Here is a 20,972-nt window from a genome sequence, read left to right on the forward strand (position 1 = left end):
CAAGCCACTGTATCATGTATCAGACAGGTTGCCATTATGAACGCCTATTGTCCCCAGCCCTGTCCTCCTTCCTTCCTCCCGGCTATTTTCTGCTGATGAGGGAAGGGGAGGAGAGAGGGAGTGCTAGGGGATGGGGGTGGGTTTGTTCTGTGCAGTGCCATGATTGACAGTTCAGCTGCATCCACAGAACAAAACCAGTTTGTCTTGCATATCTAAACAACCAAAGGCTGAACTAATGGAACAAACAGGTGTGAGGAGGGGAAGGATGGGGGTGCCACACTCAGGCAATAGCCCGCTGTCTATGCTGGTAAAAAGAAAATCAGGTCAGTTTGAACTGACACATTCCTTACAAAGTGGGAGGGAGAGAAGCTGCTGGAGGCCTTCTTCAGTGAGGGAAGGTGTTCAAGATTAAACCCTAGTTTAAAAGTGGATTCCAAGTTAGATGCCATGTGACCAGATTGCCTGCAATCTTTCTGGCATGCACCTGGAAACCTCAGCACAGATGCCTTTTGATTTCTGCTTCAGCACAGGGAGGAAATGAGAGAAAAGACAATAAGAGAGTGGACAGGTAGGATACATTCTTTTTTCACAGCGTGCTGAAGTGGATGCAGCAAATGGTGTTGTGACAGATGAGATCATGCTTGTTCATCTGTCTTATTGAGAAGTCATAAAATTGGGGTTGTGAGCATGGTGGCTTTTAAAGATCACATGGTGCTTTTTGCAGAATAAGGGTTCTAAGCAATGGCTTCCCAGTGAAATTCCATTTCAGATAGTTGCATAGGATTCTCTTTTCCTAAAAGCCCTGGTAGTTTCATTGGGATTGAGGGGAAATGTGTTTTTTCACTCGCTGTCCTATGCTATTGCATGTGCTGTTAAATAGCTCCTGCATCCTGTCCCAGAGGTGGCTGCATGTCGGTAGTGGGTGTAGTTATCTGTCTGTGATTCAATTAGAAACATCTGTAAAGTGCTTTGGGATCCTTTAGGGTGCAAAAAGCCATAATATATGTTGATAAGATCATTTGTGTTCCTCCCAAACCATTGGCTGCAAACATTTGCTACATACTCTGATGTTATGCTGTTAAATTATCAGGACAGTCCCAAAGCCTATCTATTGCACAAGCTGCCCTGAAGCACCATTTTGCGAGGTACTGTATAAAAGCGTGTGTGTGTTTCACCTGGATTTCTAGGATCCTACAGGATGGCTTATTGTGCTTGTAGTGCTTGATCGAGCTCCACTGTTTACATTATAATGCAAGATGTCCTGGTTAAGAAATATTTTATTCACTTAATATCCACTAACTAGCTGCATTTTAAAATATTAATTTTGCTGAGAAGTCCTTCCTTCCCCACCTCAAGTTTGTCTATCCTCTCATTTTTATTTCCTTTCTGGGGGTGTCACATTCCCGCTCCCCATCCCACAAAATAACAGGGACCATCTCTCCAGTTCAGAATGGCTTGAGAGACTGCAGCTGGGTGATGCAAGGAGCCATCATCCACTCCCTAAAGGATGACCATGTTGCCTCTTTAGCCCTTCTGACCTCTAGCGGCACAGAGTGATGGAACTGACTATTCCCTAGATGGTGATGCTAACACTGCCACCAAAGTAGTGCAAATATATATATTTCTTTTTGCTTAGGAACTTGAGAGCTATTCTATTTATGGTGTTTAAATATTAGTCAGTAATTAATTAAAGGTATACTATCAAAATAAAAAAGCTATATGCTGTTTATATTAATGAAACAACTTTTGCTACAGAAATGGAAAGCGTACAAAAATGTAATTTAATTTTCACCGCTCATGATATATTTTTGCACTTCACTGAAGGATGCAATTAGGCTGGCAATTTTTTAGTCAGTCTCACTCTCTAGTTTTTGTGCTCTAGCCTAAAACAATTTGATTATTGTGTTTGGGTTTCCAGCATGGCAGGAGGACATATAAGTAATAAGAATAATCATTGTCTTTTCTTATTTTGTCTTTTCTTATTTTTTAAACCATGAAATCATTTCTGTTACCAAACCTTCTGTTCTACAAACCCTAATGGCATGATTCTAATCCCACTGAAACTGGTGTGAATTCGGAGTAACTCTATTGAAGTCGATGGAATTATATTAGATGTAATTGAGCTCAGAATCAGGCCCTAAATGTTGTGATTAAAGTGCTTCACAGAACTCCTTCAGCAGGGCTCAGAGAATATTACTAAGATTGCTGAAAATGCACCAAAAATTTAGCAATGCTGAAGTTAAAGCCTAGAGTGGGCTATTGTACCATTTCTAATCTTAATCCACTGAAGTTTTGGGAAAGTAGATAATCCTCACTCTTTCATTACCACCTCCTCAAAGAGCTGAGAATGCCAAACATCACCTAGGTGCCTGTGGACTTTGTTTTGAGATGGAAACTATCAACTGAAATCACATATCTGTCTGGAAACTTTTACATACTATAATTGAGTATGTTTTACTTGGTGCGTTTGAGAGTACTTTGTGTGTAGTCAGTCAGTTTCGCCTGTTTGTGTCAGTCTGTAGCACAGCAGCAGAGAAGACAAGCACATTAAAAGACAGGAAAATGTGGTTATGAGTGCACAAAAATTGCTGGGGGGATGGAGGGGTTCTAATGCATAGGTGTCGTATTGACTTTCAAGTTGACATCCTTATAATGTGATGGGAATGGAGGTCAATGTTTGCTTAATATGCTGATTCTGATGAAGGGGGAGAATTAACTTTCAAGAGGTTTTAGGCATTGGACTGAGATTCTGGAGATTCAGATTCTGTTTCCTGCTCTGCCACAGACTTTCTTTGCGATGATGGGCAGATCACTTAATCTCCATGTTTCTCAGTTCCCCGTCTGTAAAATGGGGATGATAATAATTCCCTAGCCTTCAAGACTATTGTGAGGATACAGTCATTCATCTTTGTGAGCTGCTCTGATGCCATGCTGATACACGCCATAGAAAAGTGTGTAAAATAAATACACGTACCTTGAAGCTTCTGCTGCAGAAGTTTCTGTATGAAGTAGTAGCACAGGAGAGGCTGCAGCTTTGTGAAAGCTTTGGAACACAAGGGATTGCTTTATCAATCAGTTTATGATGACTCTCTCCTCTCTAGACAAACTTGTTAACCTGCTTATGAATTTTAAGCACATCAAACATAGTCTGGGTTTGAAATTATCATCCACTATGTCCTTCCTGAAAACGCAGAACTGCCCCTCCTTCTCAAGAGCTGGGGAGACACTTTGTAATAAGCTTGACTAAACAAGTCTTTATTAAACTGTTCATGTTGCTGGATTGGAGGATTTATTTGTCCCCATTCAGACCGTGACCTGGATGAATCAACTGTAATGCCCAAGATCTGAAAAGATCTCTATAGTCGTAACTGCAATTAGCAGCTCAGCAGCTTGTTTCCTGGGGCAGGAGAAGGCCTTGGGGTTTCCTGGTGTGTAACTAAATGTCACTCACTTTGAGTGTCAATCAAGTAATTCAGCAGCATGTGATTTCTCCAGTAAATCCTCAGTCCCATGAAAATCAATGGAAGTTTAGGATGGTACTTGGGCCATCGTGTTCATTATGTCCGCTTAGTAACCTGTGGTCTCTCTGTGGCACCTCTTTATGAACTGATACCGGCAGCCTCTATGTCATGACTGTCACTCACATTGCTTTTATCTACATACTACAAGAGAGCAGGGAAAGTAGTGGGCCAAAATCTCATTTCTCATTAATGTAAGGGGAACCAGCTGTGGTCCAGAGAAGAAACTTAGTTTCTCTCAGCCGCTAGCATTAGCATTCTTCCAGAAACTTTTGTCCAAATATAGTTCATCTCTCTTTTGATGGGGTGACCATTTACAAGGGGCATGTGTTCCCACTATACCACGTTAGACTATATATTGGCCTTTGATAAAAAGTCGGTCTCCAAATTGAAGTTAAAGGAACACCGATTATTTTACCTAGTATCAAAACAAAACATGAAATTTCAGTCTAGGACCTAGGTGATGCATTATTCTCTTCAAACTGGCGAACAAGATTCCAAGCTTATTTCTTGTAGATTTACACCTGGCTTCCTGTGTAGTGCACTGACTCACGATGTAGACAAGCCTTAGTTCAGCAGTGACCATGGGGAGTGCCTGATTTTGCTTAAGAGCAAACTCTAGGTAAGCTGATCACGAAGCAGTGTTCATAGCCTCTGATTGGAGTTTGGTCCAGTCCAGGTCTCCTCTTCTGCAAGGATGGTGGTTGTAACATGAAGAATTGTTAGTTGGCCCCTAAATTGGGTGTGAATGAGAATGAGGGCGTTTCTGATGGATCATGGAGGATACTAGGTGGGAATGAGTTATGAAAATTTGGAGAGCCCAAGGAAACCCTCAGCAAACCTTTCCTGCTACTGAGAATCTACTAAGCTGTGGAGTAGTCTCCAAGAGAAGTGATGAAAGCTACATCACCAAGGATATTTAAACTAGATCTGACAAAACGTTGGGGGCATATGGACCAATCCTGTTCTAGCCCATAGGGGGTGGACTAGATATCTACCCAACAGCTCTCCTTCATCTCCAGTTATGTATTTCTAAAATGTGTAACAAACTCTCCTCTTCAAGGATGAAAGGGTTAATACTATCTGGGTGAAAATCTCTGCTCCTGTGAAGTGAGTTTCCAGGGCCTGTTAGTGACATCCCTGCACACCTAATGGGGGTGGGAGCTTAATCTCAATGGCCGAATTAATTATGAGCTCTAATTGGTGACAAGAAACAAAGGAAAGAGGCTTGGGGAAGCTGATCTCATCTCTCTGGCCTCCTTGCTTTGCTGTCTCAGCCATAAAGATGGGAACCAGGAACAGCAGGCAGAAAATTCTGCCAAAAGGCTTTCTGTGGGTGCATGGAGGATTGGGCAGGGGATAGAGGGGGGGGTGAAGGGGCCGGGTGGAAAGAGTGAGAAATACATCGATACGTTTGTTTAGGAAGTCAGGGCTTCAGGCTGGAATTTTCATCCTTCCTAGCTACAGGGTTGGTTTAAGCCACGCACTTGGTTGTAAAAGTTTTGTTTAAGCAATTACCCTCTGATCCTCTACCTTGGTTCTGCCCTGACCTCAACCTGCCACAAGCAGGTTACAGTCTCTGTTATATAGGAGGCTGTTTTTCTTCTAGCACTTACAGGTAGAGAAAATCCAGTCTGCTACATGAAAGTGATTGCTGAGGGAAATGCGGGGGAGAAAGGACTGAGAAGAGGTGTGCATCAGGGTCTTGTGGTTAGAGGCAGACTTGAGAGTTAGGAAGTGTAAATCCCAGATCTGCTACTGGACTCACCGTGTAATCGTGGCCAAGTCACTTAAGCTAAATTTTCAAAAAACTAATTCTAGGTGCCTCAGTATTTGATTGCCCAACTTGAGAAACCCAGAGCTTGATTTTCAGAGGTGCAGAACTGAAATTGGTGGGAGCTGAAGGCGCTAAGCACCTATGCAAATTGGGCTGTAAGGTATCTCAAGTTGGACTTGCAAAATTCATAAACACTTTTGAAAATGTTGGTTTTAAGCTTTCTCTGCTTTAAATTTCCCCATATGTAAAAAGCGATAGTTATACTTCCCTACCTCAGAGAGTTAATTAATATTGTAAAGAATGTTGAGTTCCCTGAATGGAAGGTGCGAAGAACTGCAAAGTATTAGTGTTCTTATTGCTATGTTGCTAAGAATATTATATTGAATTTGAGCTTGAATCCACACATCTCATAATAATATACATTCAAGCTAGTGGACTTGGGAAAGAAACTAGATTAATAAATTCATGAATTCCATGACCAGATCATCTAGTTGTGATCATCTAGTCTGACCTCCTATGTAACACAGGCCATAGAACTTCCCCCAAATAAAACAAAACTAATTTAGTTTAAACGACACAGGTCATGCTAGAACCTTCAAGGCCAAATTTTCTAACAAACCCTTGTTTTCCCGGAAGACTTAGTGATTCTGCTGTACTCCTGCCATGCAGGAGGCCTTGGGTTTGGATTTTGGTCCCAGTCTCCCTTGCTGGAGCAGGGAATACAGTGGGACTGTGTCCTTTGCCCTTGAAAGGATAGGAACCAACAGCCATCATTCCTCTGGCAGATCTTAGTAATGTTCATAGGGACATGAAGACATCGTGACCTATCCTTGCTGTGAGGAGAGTGGTTATGATGGACAAAGGTAAGAGAAACTGTAGGGATCCTCTGGGGTCCCCCAGGAGGGGAAACCACCTATTTTTAATATTTATATTGCAGTAACACTTACAGGCCAACCAGGTCAGGGCCACATTGACTATAGAGACATATACAAGGAAATGACAATCCTTTGCCCCACATAGATTACAGTATAAAAGACAATACATGATTTTCCAATTCCCGCCTTGAAATAAGGGGCTCCACCTCTTCAACACTCATGCACTCACTGACAATTTTCCAGAAGTCAGAGGGTTTTGGAGAGTAATTCAGAATTCTCCTGTTTGTGTTATTTGGATTAAACTTCTTATAAAGTTGCTTCTTGTTTTTCTAACTCTCCCCTCAGAGTCTTCATAACTTACTCCAAACACACAGGTTGTTTCCTGCAAAATGCATCTTCCCTGGGGAATTCCCTTTGTGCTGGGAACTATAGCTCATGATGCTAGTTCCTGGCATGATATCACAAGACCCCTCTCTGCAGAGAGGAGGCAGCACATACCGTGAAATGCCCCAAAGTCCAATTTTCATCTTTCTGCTGACATTATCTTTATTTTTTGTGGACTTCTATTAACTACCTCATAGATATCTTTATCCAACTTTTTGTTATCAATCAGTGGAGGGAATAGCCAGTCTTATGTGGGAGGAGAATGGGTCTGTTGCGATGTGTGTGTGTATGTGCACGCATTCACTGCATCTCTCAGGTCTTGGGGTTGTCCTGGGCAAGGAAGTCTCATTGATTGATTCTTTCATCCGGCCCATCCACTCCCAAAATGGATTACTGCTGACCTCTTCTATGTAGAGTTGAGCAAATTTTTTTCAATTAACAGATTTTTCATCAAAAATGCATTTTTGGTGCTCTAAAACTGTTCATAAATTCAGGACAAATTCAATGACTAGTTTGGCTGAGAAAAATCTAAAATAATTTCTAACAGTTCAAAAAAGAACTAGATAAGTTCATGGCGGATAGGTCCAATGGCTATTAGCCAGAATGGGTAGGGATGGTGTCCATAGCCTCTGTTTGCCAGAAGCTGGGAATGGGCAACAGGGGATGGCTCACTTACTCATAGACTCATAGGTCAGAAGGGACCAATCTGATCATCTAGTCTGACCTCCTGCACAAGGCAGGCCACAGAACCCCACCCACTCCAATTTTATACACAACCCCTAACCCAGGACAGAGTTATTGAAATCCTCAAAATTGGTTTGAAGACCTCAAGCTGAAGAGAAAACCACCAGCAAGCGACCCGTGCCCCACGCTGCAGGGGAAGGCGAAAAAACTCCAGGGCCCCCTGCCAATCCGCCCTGGAGGAAAATTCCTTCCCGACCCCAAATATGGCGATCAGCTAAACCCTGAGCATGTGGGCAAGAGTCACCAGCCAGCACCCAAGAAGGAATTCTCTGCAGTAACTCAGTTCCCATTCCATCCAACATCTCCCGCAGACCATTGAGCAGACCTATCTGGTGGTAATCCAAGATCAATTGCCCAAATTAACAATCCTATCATAACATCCCCTCCATATACTTATCAAGCTTTGTCTTAAAGCCAGGAAAGTCTTTGCCCCCACTACTTCCCTCGGAAGGCTGTTCCAGAACTTCACTCCCCTAATGGTTAGAAACCTTCGTCTAATTTCAAGTCTAAACTTCCTAATATCCAGTTTATACCCATTCGTCCTCGTGCCTACATTAGTACTAAACTAAATAATTCCTCTCCCTCCCTAACGTTAACCCCCCTGATATATTTATATAGAGCAAGCATATCCCCCGCAGCCTTCTTTTGGCCAGGCTAAACAAGCCAAGCTTCTTTGAGTCTCCTTTCATAAGGCAGTTTTCCATTCCTCGGATCATCCTTGTAGCCCGTCTCTGAACCTGTTCCAGTTTGAATTCATCCTTCTTGAACATGGGCACCAGAAACTGCACACAGTAATCCAGATGGGTCTCACCAACGCCTTGTATAACGGTACTAACACTTCCTTATCCTTGCAGGAAATACCCCGCTGATGCATCCCAAATCGCATTTGCTTTTTTAACAGCTGTATCACATTGGCGACTCATAGTCATCCTGCTAATCAACCAGTACCCCAAGGTCATTCTCCTCCTCCGTCGCTTCCAACTGATGCGCCCCCAACATATATCCAAATTCTTATTATTAATTCCTAAATGCATAACCTTGCACTTTTCACTATTGTATTTCATCCTATTTCTATTACTCCAGTTTACAAGGTGGTTCAGATCTTCCTGAATAGTATCCCTGTCCTTCTCCGTGTTAGCAATACCCCCCAGCTTCGTGTCATCCGCAAACTTTATTAGCACATTCCCGCTCTTGTGCCAAGGTCATTATAAAAAGGTTAAATAAGAATCGGTCCCAAAACCGATCTTGAGGACTCCACTAGTGACCTCCTTCCAGCCTGACAAATTCCACCTTTCAGTACGACCCTTCTGGAGTCTCCCCTTTAACCAGTTCCTTATCCAACTTACAACTTTCATATTCATTCCCATCTTTTCCAATTTGACTAACAGTTCCCCATGCGGAACCGTGTCGAACGCCTTACTGAAATCTAGGTAAATTATATCTACCGCATTTCCTTTATCTAAGTAATCCGTCACCTTCTCAAAGAAGGAGATCAGATTGGTTTGACACGATCTACCTTTACTAAATCCGTGTTGCAATTCGTCCCAATTACCATTGACCTCTATGTCCTTAACTACTTTCTCCCTTAAAATTTTTTCCAAGACCTTGCATACTACAGACGTCAAGCTAACAGGCCTATAATTACCCGGATCACTTTTATTCCCTTTCTTAAAAATAGGAACTACATTAGCAATCCTCCAGTCATACGGCACAACCCCCGAGTTTATCGATTGCTTAAAAATTCTCGCTAACGGGCTCGCAATTTCACGCGCCAGTTCCTTTAATATCCTCGGATGGAGATTGTCCGGGCCCTCCGACTTCGTCCCATCGAGCTGTTCAAGTACGGCCTCTACCTCAGTTGTGGTAATATCCACTTCCATATCCACATTCCCGTTTAGCATCCCTCCATCATCGCAAGGTTCCTCACTAGTCTATTAAAACTGAAGCAAAGTACTTGTTTAGATGTTGGGCCATGCCTAGGTTATCCTTAACCTCCATTCAATCCTCAGTGTATAGCGGCCCCCTCTTCTTTCTTTGTTTTCTTCTATTATGTGGCTGTAGAACCTTTACTATTGGTGTTGATTCCTTCGCAAGGTCCAGTTTCAATGCGGCTTTTAGCCTTCCTCACTTTATCCCTACACGTTCTGACCTCACCAAGGTAGCTTTCCTTACTGATCCTGCCTTTCTTCCACTCCCTGTAAGCTTTTCTGCTTTTGTCTAATCCCCTCTCTGAGTTGCTTGCTCATCCAGTTTGGCCTACAACTCCTGCCCATGGTTTTTTTCCCCTTTCTCGGGATGCAGGCTTCCGACAGTCTCCGCAGCTGATGATTACCTGTTCTGTTCATTCCCTCTGGGGCATCTGGCATTGGCCACTGTCAGAAGACAGGATACTGGGTGAGATGGACCTTTGGTCTGACCCCGTATGACTGTTCTTATGAAAAAGTTCATGTTTCATTTTGACTTTTTGTTTGAAAATAGTGTTTTAAATTCAAATTTGGCCAATTTTTTTGTAAGCAGAAAAACACCCACATAGGGACAAACTGAAAAAATTATTTTGAATCAACCCAAAACATTTTGGTGATTTTAAATCCCTTTTTAAAGTTTTCAATTTGACAAAAAAATTAAAAATGGTTTCAGTATTAGCCACTTGGATTTTTTTTTTCAGTTTGGTCCCCAAACCCAAAATCTGTTATTTGCTCACTTACCTAAGTCATTAATGTAGCCCTCTAGTGGGGCAGCCTGCTTTAACTCCAGCAGGTGATTGCAGTCAGGTCTACTGCCTGCTGTTCTCATTTGAAATTTTTTGGACCCTCCTCATCACCCCTGTCTTACTCATTGTTGCTTTATCTGGTCCATCTCATTGTTGGACCCAAACCATGGGACCATGGCTCAGTCTTTCCTTGTGGTTTCCACATTTGGTCTGCCCTGCACCATCCAGACCCTAATTCCACTACCATGGGTTGCAACGAATTCATTTAAAATTCTTTCGCTTTTTTGACAACTTGACGTGTCAGTGGAAAATCAGAGACATTTTGCAAGCTGGGCACTTTAAAGTCTTCCACATAGCTCTTGTCTTGAAATCTCTGTTATCTTTCCTGCTGCTTCAAGCTCAGTACATTCTGTCTCCCTATAATGAGTGGGGAAGCGAGGGAAACCCTCAGTAACCTTTGAAATGTTATGTGAATGGAATGATGCTGGGTTTTTCTCCAAGGACACTGACAGAGTTTTGTCCTGTGGTCTTGAGATTTTATACCAAATTGGATTTTATATCTAAACTGTTTCAGGGGACGTCACCTGATAGGAGATTTGGAATGATATGGGGAACGTTTGCATCAAAGGCATTATGTTCTGTTTCATTCTAGGACAATTAAATGGTATCAGGCTACCTTTCCCCTCCTGCACATTATTTAGCTTGAAAGAGACTAGGGAATGTTTATACATTTCCATCAGGGAGCAAAACAATAGAGAGGAATGGATTTTTGAAAGTGTGATGAATACTGTGAATTTAAATGTTGATTCCTGTTTGGCCTGGTCTGGAAATACATCCAAACTAGTTCACTTGGGAGCGGAAGGGGAAGAAGAATGTATAGGGCGGCAGCATTGGCATATGAAGAGTTAACTTCAGAAGAGATTCAGCTGCTGGCAGTGGGAGGAGGCGCTGGGCGCTACCGCAAGGTGATCTGTGAAATACTTCTTGCCAGAACAAGGAGCTGTATTTATTTTTCCCAGTTACATAAATAAAGCTTAACTTTTCAAGTTAGTCAGATATTTGTTGTCTCCAACCATTCCGCCCCGCGACCGTCAGCTCCTGCCAAACTCTCTGCCTGTTCCCTGCCCCCTCTCTGCCTATCTCCCGCCCCTTGTCTTCTGGGTGTGCCTGATCGCAAAGTAACCTGCACATTTTTTCCTATCTGCCCTTCCCACGCGAACAAGACGGGCCGATTGGCAGGCATGAAAACAGCCACGGGTCCTGCTCAAGCATGCAAAGTGCATACCTCCCTACAGGACTCCCACACGGACGCACGCATCTGTCTCCTCTCTCTCACACACCACACGCCCGGCGAGCCTGAAAGCCATGGGCTGGCGTAGAGGAACTTGCTGAAGTGCTCTGCCTCCCCCCGGGTAAGTGCGACAAGTGAGGAGGAATAAATTCACCTGAGTGATCTGTTCTGTTTGGTTCAATTTCCGGGGGATCCAGAAGCTGCCGTGGGAGAAAGGACTACAATGATGGGGTCACTAACGTGGGAGATTTTAAAAAGCCAGCTTGGTTTGCAGAGAGAGGGAGCAGTTCGAAGAAATGTCTTAGCTGCTGAGATCTGTGTGAATTTGTAACCGGATAGCATTGACTTGGGGAGGGGGGCTGATGCTTTAAAACTGGTGGGATGAGGCAGGATTGCCCTTTGGCGCTACAGAAGCCAGTTGGAAAGCTTTTATACCGTGTTTGTAGAAGGTGCAGCCCGTAATGACATCAGTTTGCAGTGTTTTCCCAGGCTGAAATGTTACTTTGCCTGTTGTTATTTTTATAATGTCTCTCTTGCACTGTTACCTGATGTCTCATTTTAAAAATTAAGAGGATGATGATGAGGGGAAGGAAAGTTGATGCTTAACTGTTTGGGGAGGTGATTTATTTTCTAATGGGGGATCCCATCATAAACAAAGTAGATGGGATTGTACCTTGCCTGATAAAGCTTTTTAGCTTCTTCTCTGCATGGTGAGATGAGGAAACTGAAACAAACAAAAATGAATGTATTAATTTGCTCCATGTATGGTTGAGGGGAGAATGGAAAGCTGTGTGTAATACTATCTAGAAACATTACAAGGTGTCTCCAGGAAAGAGGCAGAGGTTTCTAAACAAGTTTTGTCATGAGAGTAACAGCTCAGAGGAGTTCTTTGTAGAAATTCAGTGGGTGAGTGAGCAATTCAGATTAATCAAGTGCTGCATTGTTGGGTGATTTCTGTGTTTCAACATTTGTTGTAAACACGAGAAATTCATTGCACTTGTGTGCAGGAGTAAATAACTGAATTACAAACGACCAGAACTTTTGGGATGGGGTCCTGAAATGTAGAAAGCAAAGGTCTGTTAAGGCAAGTTCCATGGGGAGGACAATTTGATACTGGCTATTTTTTTACATGCATGTTATTTTTAAACAATGGTTGGATTGTGACCTGATTATATTAAGAGCATAAACTATCCGTGCAGTGCATTTCTAGACATGAAGATGAGTGAAGAAATTCACACAATATTGATGATTCTGTGCCTAATGCCATCCAGGCTTTCATTTCCTTATAACTCAAAAATTCTTAATTCAGCAGCAACTTTCCATGTGTGATCTTGTCACGGTGAATTTTTTCAGGGAAGTTCCAGCAAAATCCATCCAGCTATTTTTGAGTTAACCAAGCTTGGGGGTGGAAAAATGTCTGTTTTTATACAATAATTAAGCTGTTCTTTCTGTGCACAGGAATTGCAAATGGCTGGACTTGAAACATTTTAAAATTTACCATACAGTCATTGATTTAAGACCAGAAGGGACCATTGGCTGAGGGAACTGGGCTTATTCAGTCTGCAGAAGAGAAGAGTGAGGGTGGATTTGATAGCAGCCTTCAACTACCTGAAGGCGGGATTCCAAAGAGGATGGAGCTAGGCTGTTCTCAGTGGTGGCAGATGACAGAACAAGGAGCAATGGTCTCAAGTTGCAGTAGGGGAGGTGTAGGTTGGATATTAGGAAAAATGATTTCATTAGGAGGGTGGTGAAGCACTGGAATGGTTACCTAGGGAGATGGTGGAATCTCATCCTTAGAGGTTTTTAAGGCCCAGCCTGACAATGATTTAGCTGGGGTTGGTCCTGCTTCGAGCAAGGGTTTGGACTAGATGACCTCCTGAGGTCTCTTCCCACCCTAATCTACAATTCTATGATTGTCATCATTCAGTCTGACCTGGAACCATAGGAATTCCCTTAATTAATTCCTGTTTTGAATGAGAGTGTATCTTTTAGGAAAATATGCAATGTTGATTTTAAAATTGCCAGTAATGGAAAATCCACCATAATCATTGGTGAATTTTTGCAGTGATTACTTACCCTCACTATTAAAAAGTTGTGCCTTATTTCCACTCCAAATTTGACTAGCTTAACTTCCAGACATTGGATTTTGTAATATCTTTGTCTGCAACAGGGAAGAGCCCTCTGTTATCAAATTCCTGTTCCCCATGTAGATACATATAGACTGTGATCAAGTCACCTCTTAACCTTCTCTTTGATAAGCTAAATAGATTGAGCTACTTGTGACTTTCACTTTAAGGGATATTTTCCAATCCTTAATCTTTCTGGTGGCTCTTCTCTGAACCCTATCCACTTTTAAATCGTGTACCCTAGAATTGGACATGGTATTTCAGTAAGGATCACACCAGTGCCAAATACAGAGGTAATATAACCTTCCTGCCTGATATTCCCAGTTTATATATCCTAGATCACATTAGCTCTTTTGACCAGTGTTGCACTGAGCATCATGTTTTGCTGATTGTCCACCAATACCTGCGCCCCAAAGTATTTTTCACAGTCACTGTTTTCCACTTAGAATCTCTCATCCTGTCTTTCTGGCCTACATTTATTTTGTTCCTAGATGTAACACTTTATATAAGGTTGTATTGAAATGCATACTGTTTTCTTGTGCCCAGTTTACTATGCAATCCCAATTGCTCTGTATCAGTGACCTGTCCTCATTATTTACCATTCCCCCCCATCTTTGTGTCATCTGTAAACTTTATTGGTAACAATTTTGTCTTCTTCCAGGTCATTGCTAAAAATGTTAAGTGGCATAGGGCCAAGAACTGATCCTGGTGGGACTGCACTAGTAATGCACCCACTGGATGATTCCCTGTTTACAATTATGTTTTGAGACCTATCATGTGAAAGTGGTCCTCAATGTGAACGAGTTTCCTGGCTAAACCAAAATTTTCAAATGTACGTGGTTAAATGTAGCCACTTATATCCATATGTACGTGGACACATAAGTGTCTGAATATAAATATTGGCGTGAAAATTTAAGTGGTGTTGAAATTTTTGAAAATTCTGGATTAAATTTTTAAATAGAATGTGAATATCTATTAATATATAATACACATACACAATTATAAGCTTAAATATACACCTCTGCCCCGATATAACGACACCCTTGGGAGACAAAAAATCTCACTGCGTTATAGGTCAGACCACGTTATACCAAACTTGCTCTGGCCCCCCTGTTCCTTGTTCCCTGACCACCCCCTCCAGAGACCCCAACCCCTCTGCCCCCTGACTGCTCCGACCCCTATCCACCTCCCCTCCTCTCACCCCCTGACAGGCACTCACCCGCAGTGGTGTGAAGCAGAGCAGCCCGGCCCCAGCCCACTCCACTCCGCCATCTCCCAGCTGTGGCGCTCCGCTTCCTGCTGCCGGTGAATGTGAGGAGGTTAGGGAAAAGATGCCACCCACACTCACCTGCGGCAGGAAGCGGGGAGATGCGGCCCCAACCTGCTCTGCTTTCCTTGCCCCAGTCCCGGCCGTGTCGCTGGGGGGGGCAGCTGGGGAAAGGTCCTGCAATTGCCTGCCTGGCGGGAAGTAGAGCACCATGGCTGGGAGCTGGTGGAGGGGAGCTGGTGGAGGGGAGCTGGCTGGAACTGAGCTGCTCCACTTCCCGCCACTGGTGAGTGCGGGGAGGCTGGGGAAAGGACGCCCTCCGCTCTCACCTATAGCAGGAAGCGGAGCGAGGCGGCCTCAGCCTGCTCCACTCTGCCAGCTCTCAGCTGCGGCACTCCGCTTCCTGCCGCTGGTGAGTGCAGGTAGATTGGGGAAAGGACGCCCCCCTCCCTCCCGTACTCACCTGCGGCAGGAAGCGGAGCGCTGTGGCTGGGAGCTGGTGGAGTAGAGCAGGCTGGGGCCGCCTCGCTCTGCTTCCGCTGCTGCTGGTGAGTGCAGGGAGGATCCCTTCCGCCAAGCCCTCTCCCCCTGAGCGATGCGGCTGGGGCCATGGTGAGAGAAGAAGAGCGGGCTGCTCCCGGCCCCCCGCTAATCCCCCGGGCCACTCTGGGACTGCAGAGTCCCCAAAAGTGCCCTCTCACAGCTCCTGCCCCCCAGACCCTGGTGGGGGAAGCCCCTGACTGCCCCCGAGACCCTCTGCCCCTTATCGAACCCCCCGGCCTGGCCCAGCACCCTTAACATGCTGCTCAGAGCAGAGTGTTAGAGCTTTACCACCTTGTATGCGAACCTGCCTTATATTGGGTCACGTTATATCGAGGTAGAGGTGTATGTAAGCTTAAACTGTAGAGAGTCGTGGTTCTAACTCTCGAGCTCCTGAATTTATTGTCCTAAGTGGATCATGCAAAGGAAAAGCAGTTTGAGTATTCGCAGCATGAGGTGCTATCTGTTTTGCATCCTCTTGCTTTGCCCACTGCCCAGAATCTGTGGACACAGGTCTCCTGACAACATTGCTGTATTCAAGACCATATTCTTGACTTCTAGGTGGCCTAATATTTTAATAGTACAACTCTTAACTTCCCCACAAGCTGTATGGTCCATCTATCCCTGCTTGAGCCATGTTCAGGTGTTATACACATGTCGACATTGTACTGTAGTAGCTCTGGCAGTTCTGATGCCCTTATATTAGTGGTCACTGTTGATTATTCACATTCTGAAATAATTGTTTTACAAACCTGTTGTGAACTATAAATATGCCAATGAGAAATGAAACCTTTGTGTTCATATTCAAGCGTAGGTTTAATGTGATTCTCCTTATGGAAAGAAGCATGTACCATATCACTGTATTCATGCTACTATATATATCTATATTGTTCACAATAAAGTACATTTAACGACCATGAGATCTGCAAAGTTACTTCCAGCTGAATACAGCTCCTACTGATTTGTTCCAAGGGGAGAAGCTTCCTTTTGTCTCACACAGAAAAGTTGCTGCCTACAGAATGTGAGGTCCTTGCTTTATATCCCATCTGCAGTAGCATGAAGGATGCACAGAACCAAACCACCTAAGGAATGTCTCTACCATAGGCTCCAATTCCGTGTGTGATCCGCGCCTCAAGTGCCCACTTAAGGAAAAGGAGGCACTCAGCACCTGCAGGGCTGGGTTAATCTTTTGTGGGCCCCAGCCCCCAGACAGTGGCCCCACCTGCTTCTCTGCCTGTGCTCAGGCCCGAGGCCTCACCCCTGCTCGGCCTCTTTCCCCCGAGGTCCCACCCTTGCTCAACCTCTTCCTCACCCAAAGGCCCTGCCCACATTCTGCCTCGAAGCCCAGTCCCCTCCCAGCCTCTTCTCCCCAGGGCCCTGCCCACTGCTCACACAAGGGGGAGAGGGTGGAGAGGAGCACCTGCCGTCAAAGACAAAAGTCAGAGCCTGTGATCTCTACTAAGTGATTAACTCTGCACTGGCATCTGGCCACTTGTTGGCAAATACAGCAATCCTTTTTCCAGGTGGTGCCTTGATAGGAAATGGGGAAACCAATATAGCAAAAAGAATCAACTGAACTTTCTTCTCCCCAAATTTAAACTGAACCCCAGAGCTTTTAAGAAGCTGGAAACTGTTCAGTTTTCTTTGCCTTATTGCTTAGTTTGCAGCTGCTGCAGCGTGTACGGGTTCCAGCTGGGACCAGAGAGAAACACTGAAATGTCAGGAATGCTGATCCAGCTGTATTTCTGCCCTGACCTGAAGTGCAGGAACTCTCATGAACGAGTCGATTCTCGTGAGGTTTCCACAGTGATTTCTAGACCTAAAAGGTTTAGAGAAACTTTCAAACTTTGTTGTGTTTTTCTGAACCGAGTTTGCAAACCATTTGTGTAGAGTAGGGATTCTCATACTGGGGGTCGGGACCTCTCGGGGGTTGCGAGGTTATTATATGGGGGCTTGTGAGCTGTCAGCCTCCACCCCAAACACTGCTTTGCCTCCAGCATTTATAATGGTTTTAAATATATAAAAAAGTGTTTTTAATTTATAAGGAGGGGCGGGGTCTCACTCAGAGGCTCGCTGTGTGAAAGGTCATCAGTACAAAAATTTGAGAACCACTCTAGTTCTTCCAGTCGAACCAAAAAGAGCCCTTCCCCTGTCCGAGATGGGAGCTGTGTTTGCTTCTGCTGGAAGTTGCTCCTTCCACCTTTTATGAACCATAGATTTAGAGTAGACGAGGATCAGACTGACCAATGGTAGGAAGTAAAACAAGTACTGTTGATCTAAGTCAGTGGTTACCAACCCGTAGATCACGATTGATTAATTGATCCTGGAGCCTCTGCCTGTCGATCGCGATCTCCGGTCGCTAAAAGTCCGGTGGCATAGCAGGACTAAGGCAGGCTCCCTGTCTGCCCTGGCCCCACGCCACTCCTGGAAGCGGACAGCATGCCCCTGCAGCCCCTGGGGGGGGCAGGGGTCTCCGTGCACAATGCTCCTGCAAGCACTGCCCCCATTGCTTCCATTGGCTGGGAACAGGGGACTGCGGCCAGTGGAGGCTGCGGGGGCAGTGCTTGCAGGCAGAAGCAGCATGCAGAGCCATGTGCCCCTTCCCCGCCGTCCCCCCGAGGCTGCAGGGACATGCTGCCTGCTTCCAGGAGTGGCGTGGAGCTGGGGCAGGCAGAGATCCTGTCTTAGCTCCACTAAGCTGCCAACTAGGAGCCACTTGAGGTAAGTGCCACCCAACGGGAGCCCACGCTCCTTCCGCACCCCAGCCCTAAGCCCCCTCCCAGAGCCAGTACCTCATGCCCCCTGTATCCGAAACCCTTTCCTCCACCCCAAACTCCTGCCCCAGCCCTCAGCCCCCTCCCAAAGTCAGCACCCCATATCCCCTCCTGCACTCGAACCCCTTCCTGCACTCCAGCCCCCGGCCCCATCCTGGAGCCAGCATCCCATATCCTCTTCTGCATACCAACACTCTGCCGCAGCCCAGAGCTCCCTCCTGCACCCAAACTCCTTCCCAGAGCTTGCACCCTCACCCACTCCTGTACCCCACAACCTGCTCCAGAGTCAGCCCAGGGTCCCCTCCCACACTACGAACCCCTTGGCCCCAGCCCAGAGCCCTCACCCCCTTCCTGAGCCCCATCCTGCTGAAAATGAGTGAGGGTGGGGGAGAGTGAGCGACAAAGGGAAGGGGGGATGGAGTGAGTGGAGCAGGGTCTCAGGGAAGGGGCGAGGTAGATCCTGGGTTGCACTTAAAGTGATTTTGTGCATAAAAAGGTTGGAGACCACTGATCTAAGTTCTTTTCTTCCTCTTAAAGCATCTGTAGTAAGGTTGGATATCTTTTAAAAAGATTGTGCTGTAGCTCAACCAGAAGTTATGGCCTTGATGCAGAAACTTCTTGCTGAAAGTCTACGGTGTATATTTATGCACATCAGACTGGATGACTGCAATGGTCCCTTCTGGCCTTCAAAATTTATCATGCTATTTGCGCCATGCCTGCATGCACTTCTTGAGATCGTGCACCCAGGGCCAGGTTCGTTTAAATTCCAGTGGAGCTCTGCCTCCTGCTGAATGGCCTGAATTTGCCTGGAATGTGGGCTATATGTATGTTTGGGAAATGTTAACTTGGGTAATTGAATTGACTTGTCATTAACACTGAAGAATACTGCACGGAGGAAAGAGACAGAGCATGCTATTTTAATTATGACTTTATGTTAAAAGTGTACAGCAACTACTGGGCATTTTTAATCCACCTGAAAACCTGACAATTCTGGGAACACTTTGAATTTTCTTCCCTTTGTTTATTTTATTACTTCTGATGGACCCAAAAGGAAGGCAGTTCCAAACCAGTTCTGTAACAACCGTACCAGCTTCTGCTGCCCTTTGCTGGCAATGTGCAGTAAAGGGTTAACCCTTCTGCCTGCTCCTTAAGAGCTGTGCACAGCCTGTGGGCTAGGCAGTGTAGCAGGGATTTGGAATGGACATGTTCACTCACCACCACCCCATAGCAGTGACTGCAATAATGTTGCCAGTGAATCACATTCACTCTGCTGCTATAGCAACAGGTTGAAAATTCTTCTGTCTGAGCTGTTGTTGCCTCTGTTCAGAAATGCCTGGTTTGTAGACAGCTTTATTGTCTGCAGGACAATTATCTTCCCATGAACTTTCCATGAAGCAGCTTCCCCAAGATAAAGAGCCCAACACAAAGCAGGGGCTAAATGTAATGGGGAGGTTTAAAGGGGGATCTCCCTTAATTTGTGTTTTAATTGTAGGGGAGAGATGGGCAAAAGAGTTCAGACTCCTCACAAGGAGGGAAGGGAGGATGGTTGGTTTTGCAGGGGCTTGCTAATTACCTACTGATGCCTCATGGGAATGAGATTGTACATGAGAGGACTGGTTGATTTAGAGGATTCGTTAATGGGTGGCATAGTCTTTAGGTAACCATTCAAGTCAAGTCGTTACCATCTAGTCCAATTCATGTCGGACCAGTGTGTACATCACAAAAAAAGTCACTCAAGATGGTTCTAATGGACAGCTTTATTCAGTCCCAACAGAGAGGCCAAGCACAGAATGAGGCATGTGGTAAGAAGGTAGCTTGTATTGCTCAAAGTTGTTCTTTCAGGTCAGGGATAAAGTACAGTGATGGGGCAGTTGGGGGAAAACATGCTGTGTCTGTCAGTGGGTAAATAAGAACTTAATCTCCAGGGCTGTCAGCCTTTCAGGAGCACTAAAATTCTTATGCACTTGTCTCCAGTGCAGTCTACTTCCTTGACATAAACAGATATACATCTTAATTACACCTACCATTGTCCCAGTGACCTACGTGGAGTTGAACCAGAGTAAGTGAGGGCAGAATCTGGCTTGATGAATTCAGGTGGGGTATAAGCATGTCCATCAGCAAATGATATGTGAAATGTTGCTTCTAAAGTAAATGTTTAATGCAAAGCTTTACATGAAGTATATGTGCCTTGTCCACTTGGCTGGACCTTCCACGTTCCTTCTTTTGACCTTCTTGTCACAGAGGTGTCCAGTGTGAACCTATGAACTCCTGGAGTCACAGCTCTGGAGGTCAAAGATTACAATGCATGTTCATATCCTATAAGAAGTCCCTTATGGGAACAGCATTCTAGGAATACCCAGTTCAGACCTTCCTAATGGTTCAGTTTAATGTGGTCTCTGTTTCTGGCTACTTGTCTATACCTGAATGTCTCAGAGTCTAGAGAAGGAAAAATAACACCTCCATAACTACTGAGACAACTAGGCAATATTACTTCATGGGAGAAACTTCTTCTTGTTCCCAGCCAGTGATCAGATTATACACCAAAACATGAGACTATATTGCTGCCCTAGTCAATGTAACTGCAAATGCTATTCTTGTTCACAGAAGCTTTATCCTCTTCAGAACCTTCTGATTTCCGTCCATAATATCCTGCAACAGTGAGTTCCACAGCTTCATTATGCATTGTTTTAACAAGCATTTCCTTTTCCCTGTTCAATGGTTGTTGCCTATTTCATTCCTGAATGTCCTTTTGATATTTTTGTATGGCTAAAGAGAAATGCACAACTGACTTTTTCATTAATATTGTTCTTCTTATACTCTTCTTTCCAAACTGAATAGTCCCAGTCCTTTAAATATCTTTTCATCTGGAATCCCCTCACTTCTCTAATCATTGATCCTACAATCATAGAGGATTAGGGTTGGAAGAGACCTCAGGAGGTCATCTAATCCAACCCCCTACTCAAAGC

The 20,972-nt window shown here is 44.7% G+C and overlaps 1 protein-coding gene across 2 annotated transcripts in view; it reads left to right on the forward strand.

Annotated features, from left to right (window-relative positions):
• STON2 (stonin 2) overlaps positions 1 to 20,972 on the forward strand; it is a 104,054-nt gene that overhangs the window by 45,240 nt on the left and 37,842 nt on the right. Inside the window, exon 1 of one of the 2 annotated variants that reach the window (XM_030558981.1) lies at positions 10,482 to 11,420. The exons of the other annotated variant lie outside the window; for it this stretch is intronic. The gene's annotated coding sequence lies outside the window, so the exon portion shown is untranslated. Of the gene's footprint in view, positions 1 to 10,481; positions 11,421 to 20,972 lie in introns of those variants that run through there. 2 annotated transcript variants of the gene reach the window in all.

The sequence above is a fragment of the Gopherus evgoodei genome, chromosome 4 (genome assembly GCF_007399415.2).
Source record: "Gopherus evgoodei ecotype Sinaloan lineage chromosome 4, rGopEvg1_v1.p, whole genome shotgun sequence".
Taxonomy (NCBI): Eukaryota; Metazoa; Chordata; order Testudines; family Testudinidae; genus Gopherus; species Gopherus evgoodei.